The sequence below is a fragment of the Misgurnus anguillicaudatus genome, chromosome 2 (genome assembly GCF_027580225.2).
Source record: "Misgurnus anguillicaudatus chromosome 2, ASM2758022v2, whole genome shotgun sequence".
NCBI classification, from domain to species: Eukaryota; Metazoa; Chordata; class Actinopteri; order Cypriniformes; family Cobitidae; genus Misgurnus; species Misgurnus anguillicaudatus.
Window position 1 is genome coordinate 43,939,186 of NC_073338.2, and position 26,125 is coordinate 43,965,310.

General features: G+C 37.9%; 1 protein-coding gene and 1 long non-coding RNA gene across 6 annotated transcripts in view; one reads left to right on the top strand and one right to left on the bottom strand.

Moving 5' to 3' along the window:
- The window catches only part of LOC129443004 (prolyl 4-hydroxylase subunit alpha-1-like), a 131,230-nt gene that overhangs the window by 78,206 nt on the left and 26,899 nt on the right, over positions 1 to 26,125 (top strand). The gene's annotated exons all lie outside the window — the stretch shown is intronic.
- LOC129444779 (uncharacterized) lies at positions 574 to 9,408 on the bottom strand. 2 transcript variants are annotated; one of them, XR_012358671.1, is made up of 9 exons: positions 9,211 to 9,408; positions 7,456 to 7,998; positions 7,176 to 7,352; positions 5,394 to 5,453; positions 5,177 to 5,251; positions 4,957 to 5,010; positions 4,711 to 4,797; positions 1,255 to 1,342; positions 574 to 1,095 (listed from the first exon to the last, which is right to left on the bottom strand). It is a non-coding gene; the product is annotated as an uncharacterized lncRNA (long non-coding RNA). The 2 variants fall into 2 exon arrangements; XR_012358672.1 differs by lacking the exon at positions 9,211 to 9,408 and having other exon boundaries at positions 1,265 to 1,342; positions 7,456 to 7,972.

Below are 26,125 nucleotides of genomic sequence, written 5' to 3' on the forward strand. Positions count from 1 at the left end.
CTATTAGTCTCAATTGTAATATTTATTTATTACATACATATGTTTTATATTAACTTGGCTTGGTTTACGTATGTTAACATATTAAACAATACTAAAACATATCAAAAAGTAAAATAAAATAAAATCAGTAAGTAAAACAAAAAAGTTTTGAGTAGAATAAATAAAAAAGTAGCCCTCCAGATTGTTTTATACATATTGTTGTAGCCCTTGCTCACAATGTTGGAGACCCCTGCAGGCTAACTCATTTCATATTGTGTGTCAACAACAATCAACACTCAATAACAGTTTATGTTGTGTTAATCATAAAATTTCTTCCCTAACAATTTGACAAGAGCTAGTTGAGAAGTAGGCAACTAGCCCACTTGCATGCAAGACTCCGTCCGTGGCTGCGCAGTCTGCAGCCGCTTCCTTTTGAGTTGCCAGGTTTTATGACAAAAAAAGTTTAAATTGAAAGTAAGTGATTGTTATGTGTAGGGTGTATTTCATACACAATATGACAACCTGGTAAATGTCAGTCTAACAGAAAAAAATGGATCAGTGAGTTTTCCAGGAGAAATAACAAAACAGAAGGGCATCTGGAAATTTTTTTTACTTTGTTTTTGCAAAGGCAGTTTCATTTATTTTAACACTCCACAAATTACACTTTGGGGTGGTTTCCCGGACAGGGATTATCTTAAACCGGGACTAGGCCTTCGTTTAATTCTGAAATATAACTAGTTTTAATAACATGTCTTAATAAAAACATTACTTGTGTGCATTTTGAAGCATCACAAAAGACACTGATGTATTTTATGATATGTCAGTGCAAGTTGTTTTCAGTTTGGACAGCTCTTACATTTATTTTAGTCTAGAACTAGTCTAATCCCTGTCCTTGAAACCGTCCCATAGCAAACTGCAACAAAAATAAGAAATTCCCTCCAGAATAAGTCATACTCCAGAATCAGTCCAATCAATTATTTCACTTAAGATGCTTGCTTGTCCCGCCTTTGCCGCCCCCATTCCTGTCTCTGCTCAGACAGCCGCAGCCAGTTTCTCACAGTCATCTTTATATCAGCCTCAGTGGAACTTTGTAGGCAGGATTTCTTAACACAGCACCTAAAAAAAAATGTAATAATGTAATAAGCAACAGAAAAAAATAAGACAGCACAAAAGTCTATACATCTTCGTGGATGGTTTCTAAAAAGACAATTCAGAAAAGTCAGAGCATTTTGCAAAAAATAAAATCATGTTGTTTCAACACATTGTAGGACTTACTCAGGAGTACCTGAGATATGGGCTGTGATTTAAGGAGAGCACATCCCTTCATCACTGGGTGTGTCTTGCTGCCAATCATCTTGTGGCACTAGGAAATACAGAAAAAGTCCCGTTACACAAAGAACAGCATCACCCAGGTCCAAATAACAGAGCTAAATAAGTGACCCCACAGCAGTGGTTCTAAAACTTTTTCTGTCATTTTTGTCATTCCCCATTTTATGTAGGACTGTGCTGTGTGTGCGCTGTGTATTGTGTGTGTGTGCCTGTCTCAGTGTGTTCTTGATCTGCATGCTAAACAGCTTATGTTCAGGAGAGCCCAGCCCTTCATATTCATCTTCCTGCTGCCAATTAACGGTTGTCACTATGAAATGATAAAATTAGATTGTGAAACTGCTAAACAGTATGTAGGCTTTTTGCTCTCAAACTTTTCAAGTGCGCTTACACCCACAAGTTTAAAGACCCAATAGACCCTTTTACTGTTTGTACACAATGGTGACGTGGCAACGTATGCACGAGCAGTTTGGCAACGGAAGTATGGCAAGAATCAGCAGTGAAGTAACACAGACAGAGAAAGTTATTTTAAAAAGTTGACTTATCAACTTTTTCCAACACATCTACCAGATCCGTGTACTATAGTGGAGTGGATAGAAGACGTTAGCAGATGGCCAAATATAAAGTGGTCAGATACATATGAAGAGTTTGGTTCCAAAACCCAATAAATCCATTTTGACAAATTTTGTTAAAAACGTGTTTTCTATACCAAGAAAGTGACAAGATGAAAACCACTATTTTCTGTTACAAACTTTCACATAGCATCTTTAGGTTATAAAAACATAAAAAAAAATCAAATCCATAACTTGATTTTCAAAGATTTATTATAAAAACAGATTATTTTTTCCACAAAATGCAATAAATCTATTGAATCAATAGCCTTTATAAATGTGCATTCATCTTTGCCATGTTATTCATTTAGTTGACTAGTGGTATACACCAATTAAAAATATAAACATTAATGGCATTAATCAAAACACTTACTTTGTGATATTAAGAACACTGTCATTGATGCGGTTATACTTGACGTCGTCGCTTAACGTGTTTCACAGCGATCAGCTGTAAAATGTTTTGGTCCTGCTCGATTTTCGTTGACTTTGAGTAAAATTATGGAAAGTTTTTCATAAGATCCGCTGGGGTCAATGTGTTTGCATGACAGAAACTTGATGTTGTCGGCCCGGGCAAACAAGCACCCGTCTCCCGAGTGTCTCTTGCGTAAATTATTAGATGTTGATGGCTTACGTTTCTTTCCCGTCACAGAAAACCATCGCAGGTTTATCAATGCTATTAAAGTATTATTTTGTTTTTGTTTGTTTGTTGATCACGAAGTACAAAGTAGATGAGGAAAACTAGTATTCCGTGTACTCAACGCGCCGCCATTGTTTTGCAATAGTGCGCTGCAAACTGTGGAGCGGATTTATGGCATTCTGTAGAAAAGGAGGAGTGGCGTTTATTGCATTTTGGGAAAAAAGGGAGAAAAGATGACAGAATAAAACGGCGTATATTGGATTTTGCTTAAAATTAAGAATGTACTTTTTAATATTGACCTGATATAATACTGATTCTGGCAGCAACTCATTTTTTTCAAAAATGGCGTTTATTTGGGACCAAACTCTTTATATATACGTATATTAGTATATTATATTAGTACAACCAAACGCAACAACCAGACATTTTGATGCTGGGAAACCGTTTTAATAAACTTTCTGAGTTGCTAACACGTTAGAACAACTGGCGAACAACAACACTTCCGTTGCCGAAATGCGCGCACAAACTATTTGATCACGTGGGCTGTAAAAGGGTCTATGCATCACATATTTAACGGAAACTTACATTCAGTACGAAGAAGGTCCTCATTCACTGATGTAATCACTTAAAGGATAATTCCGGTATTTAACACTTTAAGTCTCATTTCTGGTTTGTTTTGGATGAACTACAGTGATGGACACAGAGATGTTGACGGTGGGTCGTGTCTTGACTTTTCGGCTGGTTTGGAGGCGTCTCTTGACTGCTTCAGAATGGAAGTCAATGGCCATGCACAAACATGTCATTAAAACAACACTTAACGTTCATTTTCAAAACTGTACTACTCACCGAGTGGTTCGTGGTGTTCGTTGATGATTAAAAACAAATATATTGGCGCAATGTATGATTTCAATCCGTGTTATTTGCTATAGTGGAACTATTTTTTCAGATACCTCACAACCGCATATATACTTCCGCTCTATATTTGAGTCTGAAGCATGAATGAACGTAGTCCAACAAACTGTAATAAAACGGTAGCATACTTTCAAAATCAAGTTTATTTGTAACACTTAGACCATCCAATATGTTTTTTTTTCATCAGCAGAACAATAAAGATATTTTGCAGAAACCCCAGTGCTCCGTCATGCAAGTCAACAGATCCGCACACTTTAAGAGCTAAAGCATATATATCCAATACAACAGCAATCCCCCATAAGTCCGTGTGACATATTGACGTCTTGTGAAGCAAATCAATCAGTTTTTGCAAGAAACTGAACGTTATTTACAACACTATTAGCGTGAATGCCAAAGCAGGAAGTGCGCTTTCCGTTTGAGGCGATCTCTTGCACTGGTGAAGTTTGGTGGCTGTTGGCTATGGATGTTGGTCTCTCTGCGCCACCTATAGAGCGGGAGCGTGAAGCGCACTTCCTGCTTGGCAAAAGCTCTGCATTAACGCTGTAAAATATTTATATATATATATATATATTCGAATCTCAAAACTGAAAATCGAATGTCAACCCACGGAACAAATATTCGAATATTCTGGTTCAGCCCTACAATAATGGGAAAAATTTATTCTGAGAGAAACCAAGCGAAAAAACTACAACCACATGTAAACCGACCCTTTTCTGTTTCCCGGCGGCGGAGTGATATATCAGCGAGCAATGAGTCTTCCAATTGAAGTCAATGTAATTTTACAAAATGCCAAATAAAACACGACAGAAACTGTATTTCGCTACACAACTTGTTTTTGGTCATCAACGAACACCACGAACCACTCGGTGAGTAGCACAGTTATGAAAATGAACGTTAAGTGTTGTTTTGGTGACGTGTTTGTGCGTGGCCATTGACTTCCATTCTGAAGCAGTCAAGAGACGCTTCTAAACGAGTCAAAAACTAAAGACACGACCCATTGTCAAAATTTCTGTGTCCATCACTGTAGTTCATCCAAAACAAACCAGAAATGAGACTCAAAGTGTTAAATACCGGAATTATCCTTTAAAATGGAAAAAACACAAATGGCCCAGATCCAGCTTGATTTTAAAATCTGGCCCTAATTCATTTGCTATTGAATTATTCTGAAATGTATTGTTTTACTACCTCAGTATGATGTTCTGAGTAAAAAGTGCAGATTCATACATTACATGTAAAATATCTTACTATCGTTAGTCCTCTGACGGAGCCCTGGAAGAGGGTGACGTGGAGGCTGCTGCAAAGCACACAGGCCTTCGTTATTATTCGGTGTCACTAGAAAATACAGAAAAACGAAATTATTGGAGTGAACAGTAAGTCAAGTTTATCACAATTAGATAAACTAATGTCAGTGGGCTGAGTAATTGCCACACATTTCTACACACACACACACACGTGTCAGTGTTTTCATTGTCTGCGTTTTAAATGGCTTACAGTCAGGAAAGCCTTCAGTTCTCTGCGCCTCTTTCTGAATATTAACCGCAGTCTCTTGGAAAGACAGAAAACCTTGGTTTACTGATCACACTACTAATATAAACTCAAAAATCATATCTCTGGAACATCAAACTATGGTATGTGCTGTGGACCTGTGGAGTACATTGTGTCTGCTTGAATTTAGGGACCTGATGCATTTTACTATATAGGGTACACTTACCTTCACTCTACAATGATGTGGGATGGGCTGGAGGAGTTAAACAAGGGGTGGGAGGGTTAGCCAGCTTTCTTCTTACTGACATTTCAAGAAGATTATAAAAGGTTACAACAGAAAGATGATCAAAAAGGCACATCAACCATAAGATTTGCACCTTAGATATCTATATCTGATATTCGCTGTATGAGAAGTGCAGCATTATACACATAAAATGTCTTACTAGGCTTGCTCCTTTGATGGAAACTTGGGTGGGCTAGAGAAGGCTGCTTCCTTTTTGTCACTGTCATGGCCATTTAAAAACAAGGATTAAAATTCGAAAAATGTTTAAACACAAATATTACAAATTCTTATCAGGCATAATTAAAGTATGAGCATGTAATTAAAGGGAGAGTTCACCCAAAAATGAAAATAATGTAATTAATGACTCACGAGTTTGGAACGACATGAGGGTAAGACCTCCGTTCATCCTCGAAACACAGTTTAAGATATTTTAGATTTAGTCTGAGAGCTTTCTGACCCTCCATTGAAAATCTATGCACAGTATACTGTCCAGGAACAGAGAGGTAATAAAAAACATCATCAAAGTAGCCATTTGACATCGGTGGGTCGGTTGAAATGTGTTGAGGCATCGAAGATGCATTTTGGTCCAAAAAAAAAACAAAATTACGACATCATTCAGCATTGTCTTCTCTTCCGGTTCTGTTTTGAACGCACACGAGACTAAAGTCACATGACTGCAGTGACGCAGCTGACGTACAACGTGGCTGATGTGTTATTAGGTGCGTCCCCGCTTTTTTTTTGTGCGCCCGAGCTTCGTTTACAGTCTGAGGGAGACGAATGCTGTAAATGTGAAAAAAATTCACAAACATATCTGAGGATAACACGCCATCTGCGTCACAAGACTTTAGTCAGACACATGCGCTACACACGAGACATGGAAGAGAATGCTGAATAAATTTGTCACTTTTGGACCAAGATGCATCCCGGATGCCCCAACACATTCCAACCGACCCACCGATGTCAAATGGCAACCCTGATCATGCCTCTTATCATCTTTCTGGACATGGACAGTATACCGTGCATAGATTTTCAATGTAGGGTCAGAAAGCTCTCGGACTAAACATAAAACATCAGAGGTCTTACAAGTTTGGAACGACATGAGGGTGAGTCCTTAATGACATTATCTTTCATTTTTGGGTGAACTATCCCCCCAATTTTCTAATGGACATATGGAAACTTAAAGGAACACGCTGACTTTTTGGGATTTTAGCTCATTCACAGTCACCCCCAGAGTTAGACAAGTGCATACATACCCCTTCATCTCTGTGCGTGCCGTAACTCTGTCTGACGTACCCACCGCTAGCCTATCTGAGCATAAAGACTTGAAGTAAATGGCTCCAGCTAGCATGCTGCTCCCAATAAGTGACAAAATAACAGCAACATTTTCCTATTTATGTGTTGTGATTTGTTTAGTCACACCGTGCACAAACAACAAGGTCACGACACAGCCATCCTTCAACAGTATACATACTGGGAACCACACTCTCAGAAGGCGAAGCACTCGCCACCCGGGGGGAGTAACTGCACAACTCTGACCGAACTCTCTGCTCCTCACCGGGGGTTTCTCAGGTGCTGCTAGCAAATCACTGCACCCAAGTAGCCGGGCTTTGCCTTCTGAGAATATAGTTCCCTGTATGTATATGATTAATAGATGGCTGTGTCTCACATGACCTTGTTATTTGTACATGTTGTGACTATACAAATCACAACATATAAATAGGAAAAAGTTGGCATTATTTTGTCACTTATTGGGAGCAGCATGCTAGCTGGAGCCATTTACTTCAAGTCATTGTGCAAAGCTAAGCTAGCGGTGGGTGCATCAGACAGAGTTACGGCACGCACAGAGATGAAAGGAGTATGTATGCACTTATCTAACTATGGGGATACAGTGAATAAGATAAAAAAATAAGCCTTTAAGGTCAAAATAGTTAATTCAACTTGCCAACTGTTATGTTGTTTCCAGCCATAGGTAGGAGGGAAGGGGGAGGAGGGTTTTTTGGATGGTTTGTTGTGCGTTTTCTTCTTTTTCGCCTGTGATGTTTGTGGTGCATTTTGGGTGTCTGATGAAGGGCACGATGCAGGGGATGATGGTGGTGATGGTGATCTAAGTCAGGATGGTCTGTAAATGAAAAGTTTTTACAAAGATTAGTTTTCATATTGATCACATCGAACATAGAAAGTACAATGAGTAACATCAGAACAACATAGACCCCCACTCTCACTTGTCTCATGTAGTATTCAACAAGAGTATTGTTTTCATCCTTTAGATGGGTTGGGTGATGTCCTCTTGAAAAAACTTTGGAGTATTTTGTATGAGTCTTTATAGACCCTTTTACTCTTTGTACACAATGATGATGTGGCAACGTAGGTGCACGCAGTTTGGCAACGGAAGTATGGTAAGAATCAGCAGTGAAGTAACACAGACAAAGTTATTTTAAAAAGTTGACTTATCAACTTTTTCAACACATCTACCAGATCCGTGTACTATAGTGGAGTGGATAGAAGACATTAGCAGATGGCCAAATATAAAGTGGCCAGATACATATATACGTATATTAGTATATTATATTAGTGCAACCAAACGCAACAACCAGACATTTTGATGCTGGGAAACCGTTTTAATAAACTTTCTGAGTTGCTAACAGGTTAGAGAACCACTGGGGAACAACAACACTTCCGTGGCCGAAATGCGCGCGCAAGCTATTTGATCACGTGGCCTGTAAAAGGTTCTGGAGGCCACCAAGCCATGCCTTCATCGTATTTACCTGAGTGAAAAAAACAGAAAAGACATTTTATTTTGCCTAAATTACAAAGGTTAAATAAAGGCTCTATTTTATGAATAGGTGTGTGTCCAAAAACACTTACTTCCTATCACTTTATTACTTAATAACCACTTTGTCTGACTGTCTACAGTGGCTGTGCACTTGTACTAAACTAGCTCTTTGATTGACAGGTCTACTTTTAACGTTACCATAAAAACGCACAACAAGAGCTGCCTTTAATTTTAAGCATGTCACTTAGACAAAATCATTAAAAATGCATTTAGAGTGTAAGGGGTCCATATTATAAAATGACAGATGTCATTTTTGTGTAGACAAAAGACAGTCCGTCAATTTATTACCGTTTACCTAACTGTTTACCGAACGATCCCCTCACGTCAAAAATACTGTCTAAGGGCTCGGTCACACCAAAAGCGTTTATGGCAGTTGCAGGCGCCTTTTTTGAATGATATTCTATGGGCAGGGCGCGTTTGCGCGCTGTTTATGCGCGCCGAGCGCCTTGCGGTTTTCTGCCGCCTGCCGCGCACGCGTTTTTGAAGGAGCGCTGAGAGCGGAGGAGCGCCTGACGTCATTCGCGTCTTCCATTGTCCAATCGAATGAGGGGAGAGGCGGGCCTTACGTTGTGGCGAGGGAAGTTTACAGTTGCTTTGAAGAACCGGACTTCACTCGCTCACTCTCTCCTGTGTGTTTGTGCTCCTCTTATCCTCAAACAAGGTCAGAGCAAGCGCCCTCTTTTTAAAGTTTCTGCTAATATGACAGTTAACAGCAAAAGAGCGCTCACGCTTCAATATTTGATTGACAAGACAGCTGACTCGGTGGTTGCTTAGCAATATGAAAAGCCGCGCTGCACTGCTCTTTTTTAAAAAAGTCAGTGCGTCGCGCCTTGCGTTTGCAAGCGTTTAAAGCGCTTTTGGTGTGACTGAGCCCTAAAACAACTCACTGAAAAATATTTAATACGCGAACATATTAATAATAACTAACCAGGGGTGCGTTTCCCAAAACCATGTTGCTTATTTTCCATTGCCAACCAGCTAGTTGCTAACACAACAGGTTAGCAACTATGGTTTTGGGAAACGCACCCCAAGTCAACAGTTATAACAACAAACCAAGTCTAAAAACATGTAACGTTGCCTCCGACGCCAATTTCTAGCATCCGTTTATCGAAAACATTTCCACAATCATATTTAATCAACATACCTTCGCGCTTACACTGCCGGCTTGATGTGGACCAACAACTGCGTAGATCTAGTGAAGAAAAAAAGAGGCGCGGTCGGCATAAAGGTTGTTCGCGGTTCCTCTGCCGATCTCCGGCTGCAGACTCATCGCGCCGATCGTTTACCCACCTACTTTTATTCTGTGTGCAGGGGAAAAACCCCAACCGACACTTTGCCGCTGGTGCCCCCCAATTGCCGACGTCGGTAAGACTGAACGTGCTGTCTGGGTAGGGAATGTGGAGTTGACGTCACGCGGTGTTGTATTATGTGTACTCCGCCATATTTGCAGGCACGCGTCCTATCCCGCTGTATTTGATTTCATGTGTTGGAGGTTGTTTTTGTATTTTCTGTCGAGATTTTAATAAACTTCGATATGTTTGGTCAGTACTGCTCGATCAAGCAGGTCACGCGATCGTTCAGGGAGGAAACTGAACAACGGAATACGTTTTTCCAGCTTTTATTCGTGGAAAAAACAAAGGAAGCCGGTGCAGGAGCTGACGAAAAGACGCCGGATCGCATGGTTTGCCTGCTGCAATCAGGAGAAAAACTTTTACTTCTCAAAAAAATCCCTGTATCAGCGAGAGTGTGTTCGCTGCATTTTCAGTCATTCAGTAATTTGTGATTAATAAAAGCAGAACCACTTAAATCGTCTTGTTTTTATGCTAACACTGTCAAACTAACTTGCAAATGTAAGTTATTGATCGATTCATTCATTCATTTCTGATCACCCTAAACACATGAGTTATAAAAATAAATATTTAGACAATTTTGACGATTGTAACACATATTTTTTATTAAATGCAACTGCTCAAACCCACTGCTTGTGACTCTTTAAATAACAACGTTAGCTAAATATTTAGCATTTTGTTTGTTTTAATAACTTGGCCAAAACAGAAGTGCCATCTTTGAACATGTGTTGATTCATCGCACAGAATACAACGGAGAAATTATTTTATAGAATCATTAAGATACGAAGGTATTAACACATTGTCAGTAAATAGCTGGTTTGCCAACCATATGACTCCAAAAGAAGAAGTGTCAGCTTACTATAAGCTTGAAGGGATTTATAGTTCTTAAACTCCTGCAAAGTGTGAATAAAGTCCTGCAAAAACAAGGTAATTGACCAGATATGTAAGCGGAGGTCCGTAATCCAGTCTTGGGCTGCTAAATCATATGGATCTATGTTGTTTATTTGTCCAAATAAAGTTTTTTGGCAGTAGCATTTAGTTTCTCCCGATAGGGTCCCTTCTCTTTTTCTTTCAATTTCTCGATTTCTTCCGTTCTTCTTCAATTTTACCTAGTTTTAGCTTAACATGCCCACAATTAAATGGCATAGCGGTCGGCGGTGCCTCTAAACATGGCGCCCACGTCCCATAATGCAACACTGCGGTAACGTACATTAACTGTTCCAAATGTCCTTTCTGTAACATCCTTATGTGACCACAGGATAACCAATATGGAACGTCCCGCTACAGTCATATTAGGAATGTTATGATATGACCAAAATAGTACCATGTGGGAATGTTCTGTTAATGTTCCAAAAGTCCTCTCCGTAACGTTCTTATGTGACCACAGGATAACCAATATGGAACGTCTTCCTACAGTCATATCAGGAACGTTATGATATGACCAAATAGTATCATGTGGGAATGTTCTGTTAATGTTCCAAATGTCCTTTCTGTAACGTTCTTATGTGACCACAGGATAACCAATATGGAACGTCTTCCTACAGTCATATCAGGAACGTTATGATATGACCAAAATAGTATCATGTGGGAATGTTCTGTTAATGTTCCAAATGTCCTTTCTGTAACGTTCTTATGTGACCACAGGATAACCAATATGGAACATCTTCCTACAGTCATATCAGGAACGTTATGATATGACCAAAATAGTATCATGTGGGAATGTTCTATTAATGTTCCAAATGTCCTCTCCGTAACGTTCTTATGTGACCACAGGATAACCAATATGGAACGTCTTCCTACAGTCATATCAGGAACGTTATGATATGACCAAAATAGTATCATGTGGGAATGTTCTATTAATGTTCCAAATGTCCTCTCCGTAACGTTCTTATGTGACCACAGGATAACCAATATGGAACGTCTTCCTACAGTCATATCAGGAACGTTTTTATCTGACCAAAATAGTACCATGTGGGAATGTTCTGTCAATGTTCCAAATGTCCTCTCTGTAACATTCTTATGTGACCACAGGATAACCAATATGGAATGTCCCGCTACAGTCATATCAGGAATGTTATGATATGACCAAAATAGTACCATGTGGGAATGTTCTGTTAATGTTCCAAATGTCATCTCCGTAACGTTCTTATGTGACCACAGGATAACCAATATGGAACGTCCCGCTACAGTCATATCAGGAATGTTATGATATGACCAAAATAGTACCATGTGGGAATGTTCTGTCAATGTTCCAAATGTCCTCTCTGTAACGTTCTTATGTGACCACAGGATAACCAATATGGAACGTCCCGCTACAGTCATATTAGGAATGTTATGATATGACCAAAATAGTACCATGTGGGAATGTTCTGTTAATGTTCCAAAAGTCCTCTCCGTAACGTTCTTATGTGAGCACAGGATAACCAATATGGAACGTCTTCCTACAGTCATATCAGGAACGTTATGATATGACCAAATAGTATCATGTAAGAATGTTCTGTTAATGTTCCAAATGTCCTTTCTGTAACGTTCTTATGTGACCACAGGATAACCAATATGGAACGTCTTCCTACAGTCATATCAGGAACGTTATGATATGACCAAATAGTATCATGTAAGAATGTTCTGTTAATGTTCCAAATGTCCTTTCTGTAACGTTCTTATGTGACCACAGGATAACCAATATGGAACGTCTTCCTACAGTCATATCAGGAACGTTATGATATGACCAAAATAGTATCATGTGGGAATGTTCTATTAATGTTCCAAATGTCCTCTCCGTAATGTTCTTATGTGACCACAGGATAACCAATATGGAACGTCTTCCTACAGTCATATCAGGAACGTTATGATATGACCAAATAGTATCATGTAAGAATGTTCTGTTAATGTTCCAAATGTCCTTTCTGTAACGTTCTTATGTGACCACAGGATAACCAATATGGAACGTCTTCCTACAGTCATATCAGGAACGTTATGATATGACCAAAATAGTATCATGTGGGAATGTTCTATTAATGTTCCAAATGTCCTCTCCGTAACGTTCTTATGTGACCACAGGATAACCAATATGGAACGTCCCGCTAGAGTCATATTAGGAATGTTATGATATGACCAAAATAGTACCATGTGGGAATGTTCTGTTAATGTTCCAAAAGTCCTCTCCGTAACGTTCTTATGTGACCACAGGATAACCCATGGCCGCGGGAAGTGGGGGTGCTGCGGGTGCTGCAGCACCCCCTGTTGGCGAGAGGGAGATTTTTTTTTAAGTAAAAAGTTTTGCACAATTTATAGATGGGTTGCTCGGCGACGTCATTAACTGGTTGCAAGAGGCAGAAAGAAGAGACGTGCCTTGTGTTGTAGGCTAGCTGTGTCTGTAAGTCAAAATGCAAAGGAGTTGTTGCGTGGATAATATTACCAACAGAGTCAGTGCTGGGTGCCTGATGTTAACATACCAGTAAATGTGACTATTACGTTAGCCCAACATTATAATTCATACATGTATCACAGTAACACTGCAAAAATAAAGACAGAAAAACAGTTCCAACTAAAATCAAGTTTTATTTATATACAAACAATAAAGAACGCTTCAATAATTAAGGTTGTTGCAGTAGCGGATCAGCGCACCAATCGGGCTTTCTGCCTCCTGGTTGCTCGCGCACCCTGTAATGTTTGTAAACCGGCAACCCCGTCTATATATTACTTATGAATATTTTAGGAAATTATTTTTGACACACGTAGGTTATTACGTGTATTTTGGATTTTAATTTCATGTGCCTACCCATCTCCGTGGCCTCATTCGAGCGCACTTCTCCGCCTTGCGTCTTTTGAAGACATGGTACGCACTCACCAGGACCCAAAAAAGACTCACACACCTTTGGCTGATGCATGCCCGCACAGAAATTCTAAACTCCATGGGCATTCGTCCCCTCATGAGAGACTTTGGACTTTATTATACAACCGGCGCAATGCGCGACGCGAGTGTCTTTTGCTAGAGTAAAGAGCGCGTTGATAATATGCGCATATTAACGGGATGACAACGCGGGTTTGTTATCATGGATGCGAAGCAGCACAAACACGCCTTTTTAAAGGTTTAAAATTTAAAAGATTATTATTGAGTGTCTTGGACATAAATGATAACCGATTATGAGACGTTAGAAGGCGCAAAGGGCTGCTTCATCTGTAGCTAAGTAAATAAATGCTTTGCTTTTAAACAAATGCATATATTTTTAAATGTTTTTTAAATGCTTCCCCACGAATTTATTGTATATAATGACTCTTTACCTGTGGATATGGTGAAATGAGAACGTTTGTAAATTCTTTATCTCTTGTTTGTAACAAATAAAGTATTTTTAGAGTACAAACCTTATATAAAGCCTAATATATTCTAAAAATGTAATTACACAGCATGTATTTCTTTATAAAAGTATACAATATCGGAACTAAACCCATTATTATTTTTGTTCAATGTATGAATTATTTATAAGTTAAAAAAGCCAGCGATAGTACTATTTAGTAAAAAAAGGTCTATATAAGGTATGTAATTGTGAGAATATTTTACCACTGTTAATCGACGTGTGATCCTAACTTAAAAACGAAAGTAAAATATGTTCGTCTGGACATTGAAAATTTTGAAGTTTATTTAATAGTATATGTTGTTATAATATTATATGTTGTATGTAAATATATATATGTAATGTATGTCTGAAGATGTAACGAAAGTAATTTCCCCTGGAATTGTTATAAGTATTTTTGCTTAATAGCGCATATTAATCTGATGTCTGTGTGTTTCAGACCCTGCTGTGTGCACTAAAGTGTATATGACAATAAAGTAGTGTGAAACTCAATGTATTTATTTTTAAAATGTATTTTAAATGGGCCTATAGGCTCATAGGTTTTTGTAAAAAAAAAAAATTCACAGCACCCCCTGATCAAAATGACTTCCAGCGGCCCTGGGATAACCAATATGGAACGTCTTCCTACAGTCATATCAGGAACGTATGATATGACCAAATAGTATCATGTGGGAATGTTCTATTAATGTTCCAAATGTCCTCTCCGTAACGTTCTCATGTGACCACAGGATAACCAATATGGAACGTCCCGCTACAGTCATATCAGGAATGTTATGATATGACCAAAATAGTACCATGTGGGAATGTTCTGTTAATGTTCCAAATGTCATCTCCGTAATGTTCTTATGTGACCACAGGATAACCAATATGGAACGTCTTCCTACAGTCATATCAGGAACGTTATGATATGACCAAATAGTATCATGTAAGAATGTTCTGTTAATGTTCCAAATGTCCTTTCTGTAACGTTCTTATGTGACCACAGGATAACCAATATGGAACGTCTTCCTACAGTCATATCAGGAACGTTATGATATGACCAAATAGTATCATGTAAGAATGTTCTGTTAATGTTTCAAATGTCCTTTCTGTAACGTTCTTATGTGACCACAGGATAACCAATATGGAACGTCTTCCTACAGTCATATCAGGAACGTTATGATATGACCAAAATAGTACCATGTGGGAATGTTCTATTAATGTTCCAAATGTCCTCTCCGTAACGTTCTTATGTGACCACAGGATAACCAATATGGAACGTCTTCCTACAGTCATATCAGGAACGTTTTTATCTGACCAAAATAGTACCATGTGGGAATGTTCTGTCAATGTTCCAAATGTCCTCTCTGTAACATTCTTATGTGACCACAGGATAACCAATATGGAACGTCCCGCTACAGTCATATCAGGAATGTTATGATATGACCAAAATAGTACCATGTGGGAATGTTCTGTTAATGTTCCAAATGTCATCTCCGTAATGTTCTTATGTGACCACAGGATAACCAATATGGAACGTCCCGCTACAGTCATATTAGGAATGTTATGATATGACCAAAATAGTACCATGTGGGAATGTTCTGTTAATGTTCCAAAAGTCCTCTCCGTAACGTTCTTATGTGACCACAGGATAACCAATATGGAACGTCTTCCTACAGTCATATCAGGAACGTTATGATATGACCAAATAGTATCATGTAAGAATGTTCTGTTAATGTTCCAAATGTCCTTTCTGTAACGTTCTTATGTGACCACAGGATAACCAATATGGAACGTCTTCCTACAGTCATATCAGGAACGTTATGATATGACCAAATAGTATCATGTAAGAATGTTCTGTTAATGTTCCAAATGTCCTTTCTGTAACGTTCTTATGGGACCACAGGATATCCAATATGGAACGTCTTCCTACAGTCATATCAGGAACGTTATGATATGACCAAAATAGTATCATGTGGGAATGTTCTATTAATGTTACAAATGTCCTCTCCGTAACGTTCTTATGTGACCACAGGATAACCAATATGGAACGTCTTCCTACAGTCATATCAGGAACGTTATGATATGACCAAATAGTATCATGTAAGAATGTTCTATTAATGTTCCAAATGTCCTCTCCGTAACGTTCTTATGTGACCACAGGATAACCAATATGGAACGTCTTCCTACAGTCATATCAGGAACGTTTTTATCTGACCAAAATAGTACCATGTGGGAATGTTCTGTTAATGTTCCAAATGTCCTTTCTGTAACATTCTTATGTGACCACAGGATAACCAATATGGAACGTCCCGCTACAGTCATATCAGGAATGTTATGATATGACCAAAATAGTACCATGTGGGAATGTTCTGTTAATGTTCCAAATGTCATCTCCGTAACGTTCTTATGTGACCACAGGATAACCAATATGGAACGTCCCGCTACAGTCATATCAGGAATGTTATGATATGACCAAAATAGTACCATGTGGGAATGTTCTGTTAATGTTCCAAATGTCATCTCCGTAACGTTCTTATGTGACCACAGGATAACCAATATGGAACGTCCCGCTACAGTCATATCAGGAATGTTATGATATGACCAAAATAGTACCATGTGGGAATGTTCTGTCAATGTTCCAAATGTCCTCTCTGTAACGTTCTTATGTGACCACAGGATAACCAATATGGAACGTCCCGCTACAGTCATATCAGGAATGTTATGATATGACCAAAATAGTACCATGCGGGAATGCTCTGCCAATGTTCCAAATGTCCTCTCTGTAACGTTCTTATGTGACCACAGGATAACCAATATGGAACGTCCCGCTACAGTCATATTAGGAATGTTATGATATGACCAAAATAGTATCATGTGGGAATGTTCTGTTAATGTTCCAAAAGTCCTCTCCGTAACGTTCTTATGTGACCACAGGATAACCAATATGGAACGTCTTCCTACAGTCATATCAGGAACGTTATGATATGACCAAATAGTATCATGTGGGAATGTTCTGTCAATGTTCCAAATGTCCTCTCTGTAACGTTCTTATGTGACCACAGGATAACCAATATGGAACGTCCCGCTACAGTCATATCAGGAATGTTATGATATGACCAAAATAGTACCATGTGGGAATGTTCTGTTAATGTTCCAAAAGTCCTCTCCGTAACGTTCTTATGTGACCACAGGATAACCAATATGGAACGTCTTCCTACAGTCATATCAGGAACGTTATGATATGACCAAATAGTATCATGTAAGAATGTTCTGTTAATGTTCCAAATGTCGTTTCTGTAACATTCTTATGTGACCACAGGATAACCAATATGGAACGTCTTCCTACAGTCATATCAGGAACGTTATGATATGACCAAATAGTATCATGTAAGAATGTTCTGTTAATGTTCCAAATGTCCTTTCTGTAACGTTCTTATGTGACCACAGGATAACCAATATGGAACGTCTTCCTACAGTCATATCAGGAACGTTATGATATGACCAAAATAGTATCATGTGGGAATGTTCTATTAATGTTCCAAATGTCCTCTCCGTAATGTTCTTATGTGACCACAGGATAACCAATATGGAACGTCTTCCTACAGTCATATCAGGAACGTTTTTATCTGACCAAAATAGTACCATGTGGGAATGTTCTGTTAATGTTCCAAATGTCCTTTCTGTAACATTCTTATGTGACCACAGGATAACCAATATGGAACGTCCCGCTACAGTCATATCAGGAATGTTATGATATGACCAAAATAGTACCATGTGGGAATGTTCTGTTAATGTTCCAAATGTCCTTTCTGTAACGTTCTTATGTGACCACAGGACAACCAACATGGAACGTCTTCCTACAGTCATATCGGGAACGTTTTTATCTGACCAAAATAGTACCATATGGGAATGTTCTGGTAATCTCTCAGGCGTCCCCCTAAAGTCACATAAGGAACCTTGAACTGCAAGACTTTTATAACCAACAAAGGACATTTTAGGAATGTACCTAATGTTCTCTAAAGGTTCAGGTCTTTTCATCCTCTTTAGAGAACTTTTAGGGAACGTTGCGAAAGGTCGCGAGAACGTCACCTTCTACGTGGGTATTGCCCCCCAAAAAATTTTAGGGGAGATGTCCTCTTCAACCTCACCCATGGTAAATGGGGATCCGATCAATGCCAGGGCCAGTTTTCCAAAATTCACAAATCTCCCTTGAGGATCATATTGAACAAGTTGTGTTCTGAGTGGTTCTTTAAAATGGATTCTCCACATGCACCAAAACAAGATTGTCAACATGATGACAAACCCATTATAAACATGCACTTTTGTATAGGTCTAAGACCTTAAAAACTTTGTTATTCAAGTACATTTCTTTCAGTTTCTACATTAGTCATAAATGCTCATGTGATGCAAGTATGGTTGCAGTGGCAGCAATCTGTACTGTGCCAGCGCTTAGAGCAGACCTTCCATTTGAATCAATTAAAAACATACATGGGCCACAGGAAATAACATGTACACGCCCCATAACAGGTGATTTTTCTTTTTGTTTAGACATGCCATTTATAGAGGTAATGGAATGATGCTTTAGAACACAGGAGGAGTAAAGAAATGAAATTGAACGCCTTCTCTGAAAATACTAAACTAACAGGTTCTCACTGACTTTTTGGAAAAATACCTATTTCAAATAAGAGAGCTTGAGAATGATTTCACAACAACCATTCTCATTCTCACTTATAAATTGAAAATTAAGATTCAATGCACAAAAATCCAGCTTTTGTTTGCCTATTGTGTATATAGTGCAAAAATATTGAAAATCCATTAACCTTGATCCGTAATCAGGCTGATGTGAAGTACAGACTTTGTAGTAAGAGTCATTTCATAAAATCTTAATAGGGGATAGTATGCAAAATGATTTTGAAACAGGTCCTGATACATAAAGGAATAGACATATATTGTTTCAAAATAGGTGATTGTTCTTGTATGTTTTGCTTTTGCTTTCTCAGAACTGTCAGATGTAGGTGTGTCTTAAGATGATTTTTATTTAAACACTGTCATTTACAGTTACAGATGTACAGACTCTTGACAAATTGTACTGTGACTGTTGACATGTTTTGTGGTTTCAAAAACATGAAGGTAATAATGCAACTATTATCATTTGTGGCATGTGTCTGGATTGTTTCTGCTGCTGAGAATGAAATATTTTCATCAACAGGTATATTAGTGTTTCTTTAATATTATTATATCAACAATTTACATTATTGCCCATTATTAATACAACGTTTTTATTTATCTCCTTTTTCTATTTATTCCCTTCTGTGTAAATTAATTAATATAATATACAAAATTTTTGAGTTTTAAATGGAAATATGGTAACACTTTACAATAACCACTATAAATATATTTTGATAAGCTAAGAAAAACAATTAGTGATGCACAGATATATCGGACAATTTTTTTTAATGAATTTTAAACCAATAGGACCAGAAGCTTCTGGTCCTATTGGTTTAAAATTCATTAAAAAAAATTGATACAGATTGTTTTTTAATTAGCTGCATGAAGGCAGTAAGTTTCATTTTTGTTGCATAATCCAGCATTTTTTTTTTAAGAATTATCAAAATAATTAAATGCATAATAATCTTTAATTGTAGTTTGTCAGAAGTGCAATGGGGGAAAAATAGTAAATTACGTAGTTAATCATGTGAGAGATTACTCATTTACGTGAGCCATGCAGTGAGAGAGTATTTCGGGAAATGTTTGTGGTCTGGGCTTTTTTCAAATCTTGGATAAACACCAAAATCACCAAAATGTTATATTGCTTTGTGCCTCTTTTATTATGTTGGTCAGTTAAATGTTAAAATTGATCCAATCCATGTTCAGTAAAAATAATTGGATGCAGAAATAAACTAGCTAATAGGCCAACTAGTATTGTATACCAGTGTTTAATATTGGTTTGGCATCGGTATCGGTCAATAGTTAAATTGTATCGGCCCAAAAATCCTATTGGTACTAAAAATGAAGAATACTTCTACATTTATTAATCTAAGTTAATATAACTTATACATTTACATTTCTAATATTTGTACTAATACATTTTTAAAACCCTGAGCTGTAACGGTTAACATTAGTTAAAGGAGCATTTCACCGGTAGAAACATTAATCTTTATTGAAAGTGCGTCATATTTGTAGCCGAAATGTAACATAGATTTCGAATTTGGTGCCTATTTGACTGAGAAAAGGGGTGTTTGTAGTCTCACTCCCAGAGGTGGGTAGTAACGAATTACATTTACCTCGTTACATTTACTTGAGCACATTTTTTGGGTAACTAGTACTTTTAGAGTAAATTTAAGCATGGGTACTTTTTACTTTTACTCAAGTACATTTCTGGTGAAAAAACTGTACTTTTACTTCGCTACATTTGGCGGCGTTACTGCGCTACTGTCAAATGGTATTTATTAATGAATATATATTTTTTTTAAATAAAAAAAGTTTCTAAAGTTTCACGAGACAGGCTGCGTCACCCTTTAGCGCGCGACATTAGTGCGCTACCGTGCGGTCATTAGCACACGTGACCACGCGTAGATGAAAGGAGAAGCAAATGAGGGCGCGTGTGCGTTGTGAGAGATATTGGAGGCAGATCATGCGTGGCTTCAAGTTCGATCTATGTTTTCACTCCAAGAGGTCAAAAAGAATAGTTTCATAATGCGATGCATGCTTTGTTCAATAAACAAGCTGACATCTCAGCGTACAGGAATTCAAGATCCAACCTGAAGTGGTGTCTCAGTATTGTCTATTTGAACACTATTACAGTTTTTTTCGATTGCTAAACGACAGTGGGCACAACTGGAGTCACATGTGCAAAACTCTAACTACAGTCTGCACAGCAGCAGTTCATGTGGACCAAACTCTAGTTCGTTTTTCATTGCTTGAACACAATTTTCAAAACTTTACACACTTATCCCATGACTTTAACCACAACCTGCACAACACTGTGGATTTACAGCACTTTGTTCAAATGCTAACACACTGCTGTCAAAACTGTAAACCACACATTCAAAACACAATTGATTTCAGCTTTGTGCCTTTCAAACACTGCTGATTGCAATTTCATATAAATATAAATTCCAATTTCATATATATATTTCATATATATAAAATATTACCTTTCATGTACTTTTAGTTTCTACCTTTTTTTTCTCATTACTGTAATTCCGTAAATTACTCCAGACTACTGAAGCAAACTGCTAATTTTTATTTACCTTAAAGAATTATGATGTTCTAAATAAAATAATAAGTCATGTGATAAATCAATAAATAAATCATTCTTTGAAGAAAACATTACTTTGTGTGACGTCACTGAAATTGTTAAAACTGTAAAGATAAAAGTTAGTATTTTGTGTATTGGTGTTTGATGTTAGTGTTTTTCCTCTCAGTGTGTTGTGAGTGACAGTGTGTGTTATCTCAGTGAGGGTTGTGTTTAGTGTTTGGCTGCACTGAGCTGTTTTGAGTCATGTGTTTAGAGTTGTGCTCACGTGACTTTTGGTAGCGCAGACTGTAGTTAGAGTTTTGCACATGTAGCTCCAGTTGTGCTCACTGTCCTTTAGCAATCGAGAAAAACTGTAATGGTCATTTCACACACTGTCTGAGTTTTTTTGCCATATGCACTCTTGTGCAAGCGATGACAAAACCTAGTGTAAGTTAAACCATACAAACAGCACGTTCGCATTTCCATATCATTTCCCCACAACTAAACAAACCTAACAGCATAATGTAACGACGTCTTGCACTTATACAGAAATCCGGACATCTCACTAATATGTAGAAAATACATTCAAATAAAAACGGGATTGTATTTTATTTATATCCTTCCTAAAGAATGAATGAATAAAAATAAAAAAATTAAGTTTGATTTTAAAGAAACATGTATTATATATTATAATAAATGTAAAATTGATTTGCACAAACAGATACTGTAAGTTCCATATGAAATTCTAAAATGATCATTTTTATCAAGCTCCTGTTTATGTTCAGTAATTGCACTTTAATGGCAATGAAAATAACCTATTCATATAAAAACATGATAACAAACAGACACACACGTTCTTTTTTTGTTTACTGTTTGCATGTTTAAAGGTAGATGCTGACAAGTTTGTGTTGTGAACATGAAAATAAATACAGAGTTAACCGTCAGAAAAACATCTGTGTGTGTGTGTGTGTGTGTGTGTGTGTTTGTGTGTTTGTGTGTGTGTGTGTGTGTGTGTGTGTGTGTGTGTGTGTGTGTGTGTGTGTGTGTGTGTGTGTTTGAGATTTTTTTCTCAAATGACACATTATGTGATGTTTATGTACCCATTGCAGGACTGAGATAAGCTGCTTTACTTGTATATAAGCAGAACAATGAGACTTTTAAGGAGAAGTTTGTGAAAACCCTTCAAGTAGTCTGAAATTCAGTGCTTTTGCGCTACTTCTCTGTCAGATCGGAAGTAACGAGTAACTAACTACTTGAGTAGTTTTTTCATCTAATACTTTTTTACTCTTACTCAAGTAAATAATTAGATTTGATACTTTTACTTGAGTACATTTTTGTATAAGTACTTGCACTTTTACTTGAGTACAGATTTTGGGTACTCTACCCACCTCTGCTCACTCTCTTAACAAAGATATTGGACTTCCTTCTTTCAATGATGCAAAATGATGATTTTTACATCATTGAAAGAAGGAATTGCAACACTGAAATCTGTATTTCTCCTGTCTCAGTGGCATCTGAGGAAATTATGCACGACCATTCAAAAACATGACTAACTATACAAAGCTTAATGCAAATGGGTGAAGTGTCTCTTTAATGCAAAATAAATAAACCAAGAAAAATTGTGTTGCCATTAACAAACAATAAAAAGGAAATGGTTAGATCATGTTGAAGATTTACTAATATAACAACCTTATTGTAAATTGAAGGATAAATGTAAGTTGATCTCTGTCCCTGTTACATATCCATTTATTGGAATTACAGTTCTATTATGCATTTTTGATGCTACTTTACAATTAATTGTAGTTTTACTGTGTTTGAAAAAGATCAAGTCATGCAGCTCGTGGAGGAAGAGAGAAACCTTCTGGAGATCTTCAGGGGCTATATAATTATTGAAGAAAAACATTTAGAATTACTCAAAGGGTAAAATAATCATACATTGCCCATTTGACTTTATGAAACATTAAAACTAAAAAAAAAGATTTAGAGTTAATGCAGAAATGTTATATATTAAATAGCTTGAGCTTTTACATAATCAGTTGTGGATGATTAACAATCTTATAATTTATTTAAAAAAAAAAATCAACAGGTCAGCTGTCACTGGGGCAGTACCCTTTCAATATGTAGAATTAGGTTCAGTAGCACACATTGCAAAGGTCTACATTTTGAATAGGTGCAGCCTATTCACCCCAGTGACAGCTGCATTTTTTCTGACAGTGTATGCTATTTTCAAGGATGATGTAATTGGTCAAGAATGATGTAATTGAAAGAATGTATCTTTATCTTCAATGCAGCCTTCTTGAGCTTCTTACACAGCTCTCAAACTCTGAGGATTCTGAGGAAACGATGAGTGACCCTGTTGCAGCTTTTAAACTAATAAAACGAATGAGAATTGAATGGTTGTCTATGGTAAATTTCACTCAAAGGAGTATTTATAAAGGTGGGTTATTTTTAACTATATTTAAAGAGTTCAGATTTTTTTTAATTAAAAAATGCTAATTAAAGGGAGAGTGCATGATTTTTGAAAAACACTTTGAAAAAAGGAGCTGGGCCGAGTACTGGGTTAAATACTGGGTTGCGTATGTGTGGGGCGGGTCTATTAAAAGAAGGTCCTGGGGCCGTTTCAATAAGGAGGTTCAACCAACTCTGAGTTAAAACTTGAACTCTGAGTTGACTTACTCTGAGATAAGAAACTCTGAGTTTTCAGTTACAGAACAGCGGATCTGAGTTAGTTCAATCGACTCTGAGTAGCGTGCACAAACAAAGCCATCATCAATGGAGCTCTGATATTACGATTCACCATGGCAACAGAACGTAAAAAATAGGTCTAAAATCTTTTTTCTACTAAAACTGAAAGTGTTACTGCAAGTGTACAGCAACTACAAGCATATATTTTAAAGAAAAGAGTTGTTGGAAATAGCTACTCTAGTAAATGCGTCTATTTACTTTTTCATCACGGTTAAAATATCAGAAGTAAATAAACTGAGAACTGTACGTTATTAGATTCATCACATGGACAAAAGCAACTCAACTAAAGTGAAATTAGGCATAATACTTGAGCATAAAAGGCTGCGAACTTTACAAATGTTTGTCATGAATAAAACAGAAATACGACAAGACGGTATTCAAACTCAGATCACCAATAGTGCGTCTGGTCTGCCCACAGCGCACAGTACTACCCACAAGAATAGCAATAATGATGAGTGGATACAGAAGAAATGTAAAGGTGTAAGGGTTTTGTTGTGTTCTGTTATGTTTTGTGTGTTGTACTTTTATTTTGATACCCTGTTATGTTCTGACTTTTATTTTGATATCATGCCATGTCACACTTCACTTCCCACTTCCTGTTTGTTTAGTATAAAGCCACTTCCTTTGGATCATATCACTGCTGATTATTACTCTGTATTGTCTAGCCTGTTTGTATCTGTTTACACACCCGTCGCTATGGGCGGGCCTTAGGGGGCCGGGCCCGCCCTCAAGGACGCTTGTGCCCCCCCTAGTATTTAAAAAAATACTGTCATTTTAAATTATTAATGCTGCTAATTTTGTGTTGCATTAATGTTGTATTCTTTATAATTAAAACATTAAAAATATAAAAAACAATGGTGTGATTTTGTTTGATTGATGGGAATCTAGCTACACTGCAACAGCCTATCACGAGGCTACGTACGACACGTACGTGACGTAGCCTACGTCAGTGTAGCCGGCTAGCCGCTCAACAGTTACCGCACTTTTTTTAAACTGGATGAGTTTTCGCTTAGCTATACTGCTTTAAGATGGATATTATCCGCAAATGGTTAAAAGCCCAACAACAGTCTCCAAAAGACGCGCAGCAGTCAGACAGAAAGAAACTCCGGTGGCCTTGCAACCAATTTGGCGAGCTGCTCCATTGGTTTTACTTTGTTATCTGACGACGACACCAACGTAACTTAACCGCTAAAATGTACATTTATAATTGACTGACATGTTTGTCTCAACGAAAATGAACCTTCCGACAACCACACAATGTCGCAGGCGCTCTTGGCAAACAGATGAGAGGTTTGAAAAGGACATTGACGCACACAGGCGAGAGAGTTCGGGTCTTCTCGGGTCCGTTCAGAAAAAACACATTAATTTTTAAATTACCCGAGACCCGATGCCGCTATTGTTGTACCCGACCCGTGTCCGAGGCACATGTGAAACTTTATACCCGAACCCGATCAGGTCTCGGGTCGGACCTCGGGTTTTCGGATCTAAGTGGACCCGTGAAGAACTCTACCGTGGAGCCCGACCCCGGGCCTAACATACTACTACATTCAGAAGATATGGACTTGTTCACTGCGGTGATTCAGCTTGCTTCTGAAAAGAACCTCACTCACAAGTTTAATTCCGAGTGGACACTTTATTAATGAGGAGCTTCTGCTCTGAGAAACGCCGCCTGCCGCTGTACTGACAGGAGGGGAGGGAGAGACGACAGCGCTTGCCTCCACAGTACCGTAGGTTCAAAGTCTGCGTGCGTGTGTGAATGTGTGTGTGTGTGTGTACGTGTCTCATGGCAATGCATATCCCTTTGTTGACTGCTTTAAAATGCAATGTTTGAGAGATGTCTCTGGTGTTACATGTAATATGTTGTATAGATTTATGGATATTCATAAAATTGTTTCTATATGTAATGTGGTGTGTAGGCTATAGGCTATCTGGTCATATTGCTGATGGTTGTTTAACGTGGTGATTACGTGCTGCGCGAATAGAGTATATATTATTATAAGTATACGTACTGTAGGCTAATAATAAGTGTGCCCTCCCATGCATTTCATATGCCCCCCTTAAGACTGAGGTCTGGCGACGGGTCTGGCTGTTTATCTATATCTTGTTCAGTATCTGCCTGTTTTTAACCCGTGCCTGTCTTTTGGATATTGTTTGTTTTGCTGCCTGCCCTGACCTGTCTTTGGATTACGTTTTGGATTGCCCCTTATTGGATGTGTTTACTCGCCCTTTTGGGGATTTACTTAATAAACCTCTTTTGCACATGGATTCTACTCTCATTCGCTGTCTTTAAGCACCCATGTAACAGAATAATCAGCATAAACAGAATCCAGTGGAGGTTAGTAATTTCCAGCCGGCAACATGAATCCACTGTTTACCTTGCTTGGACTA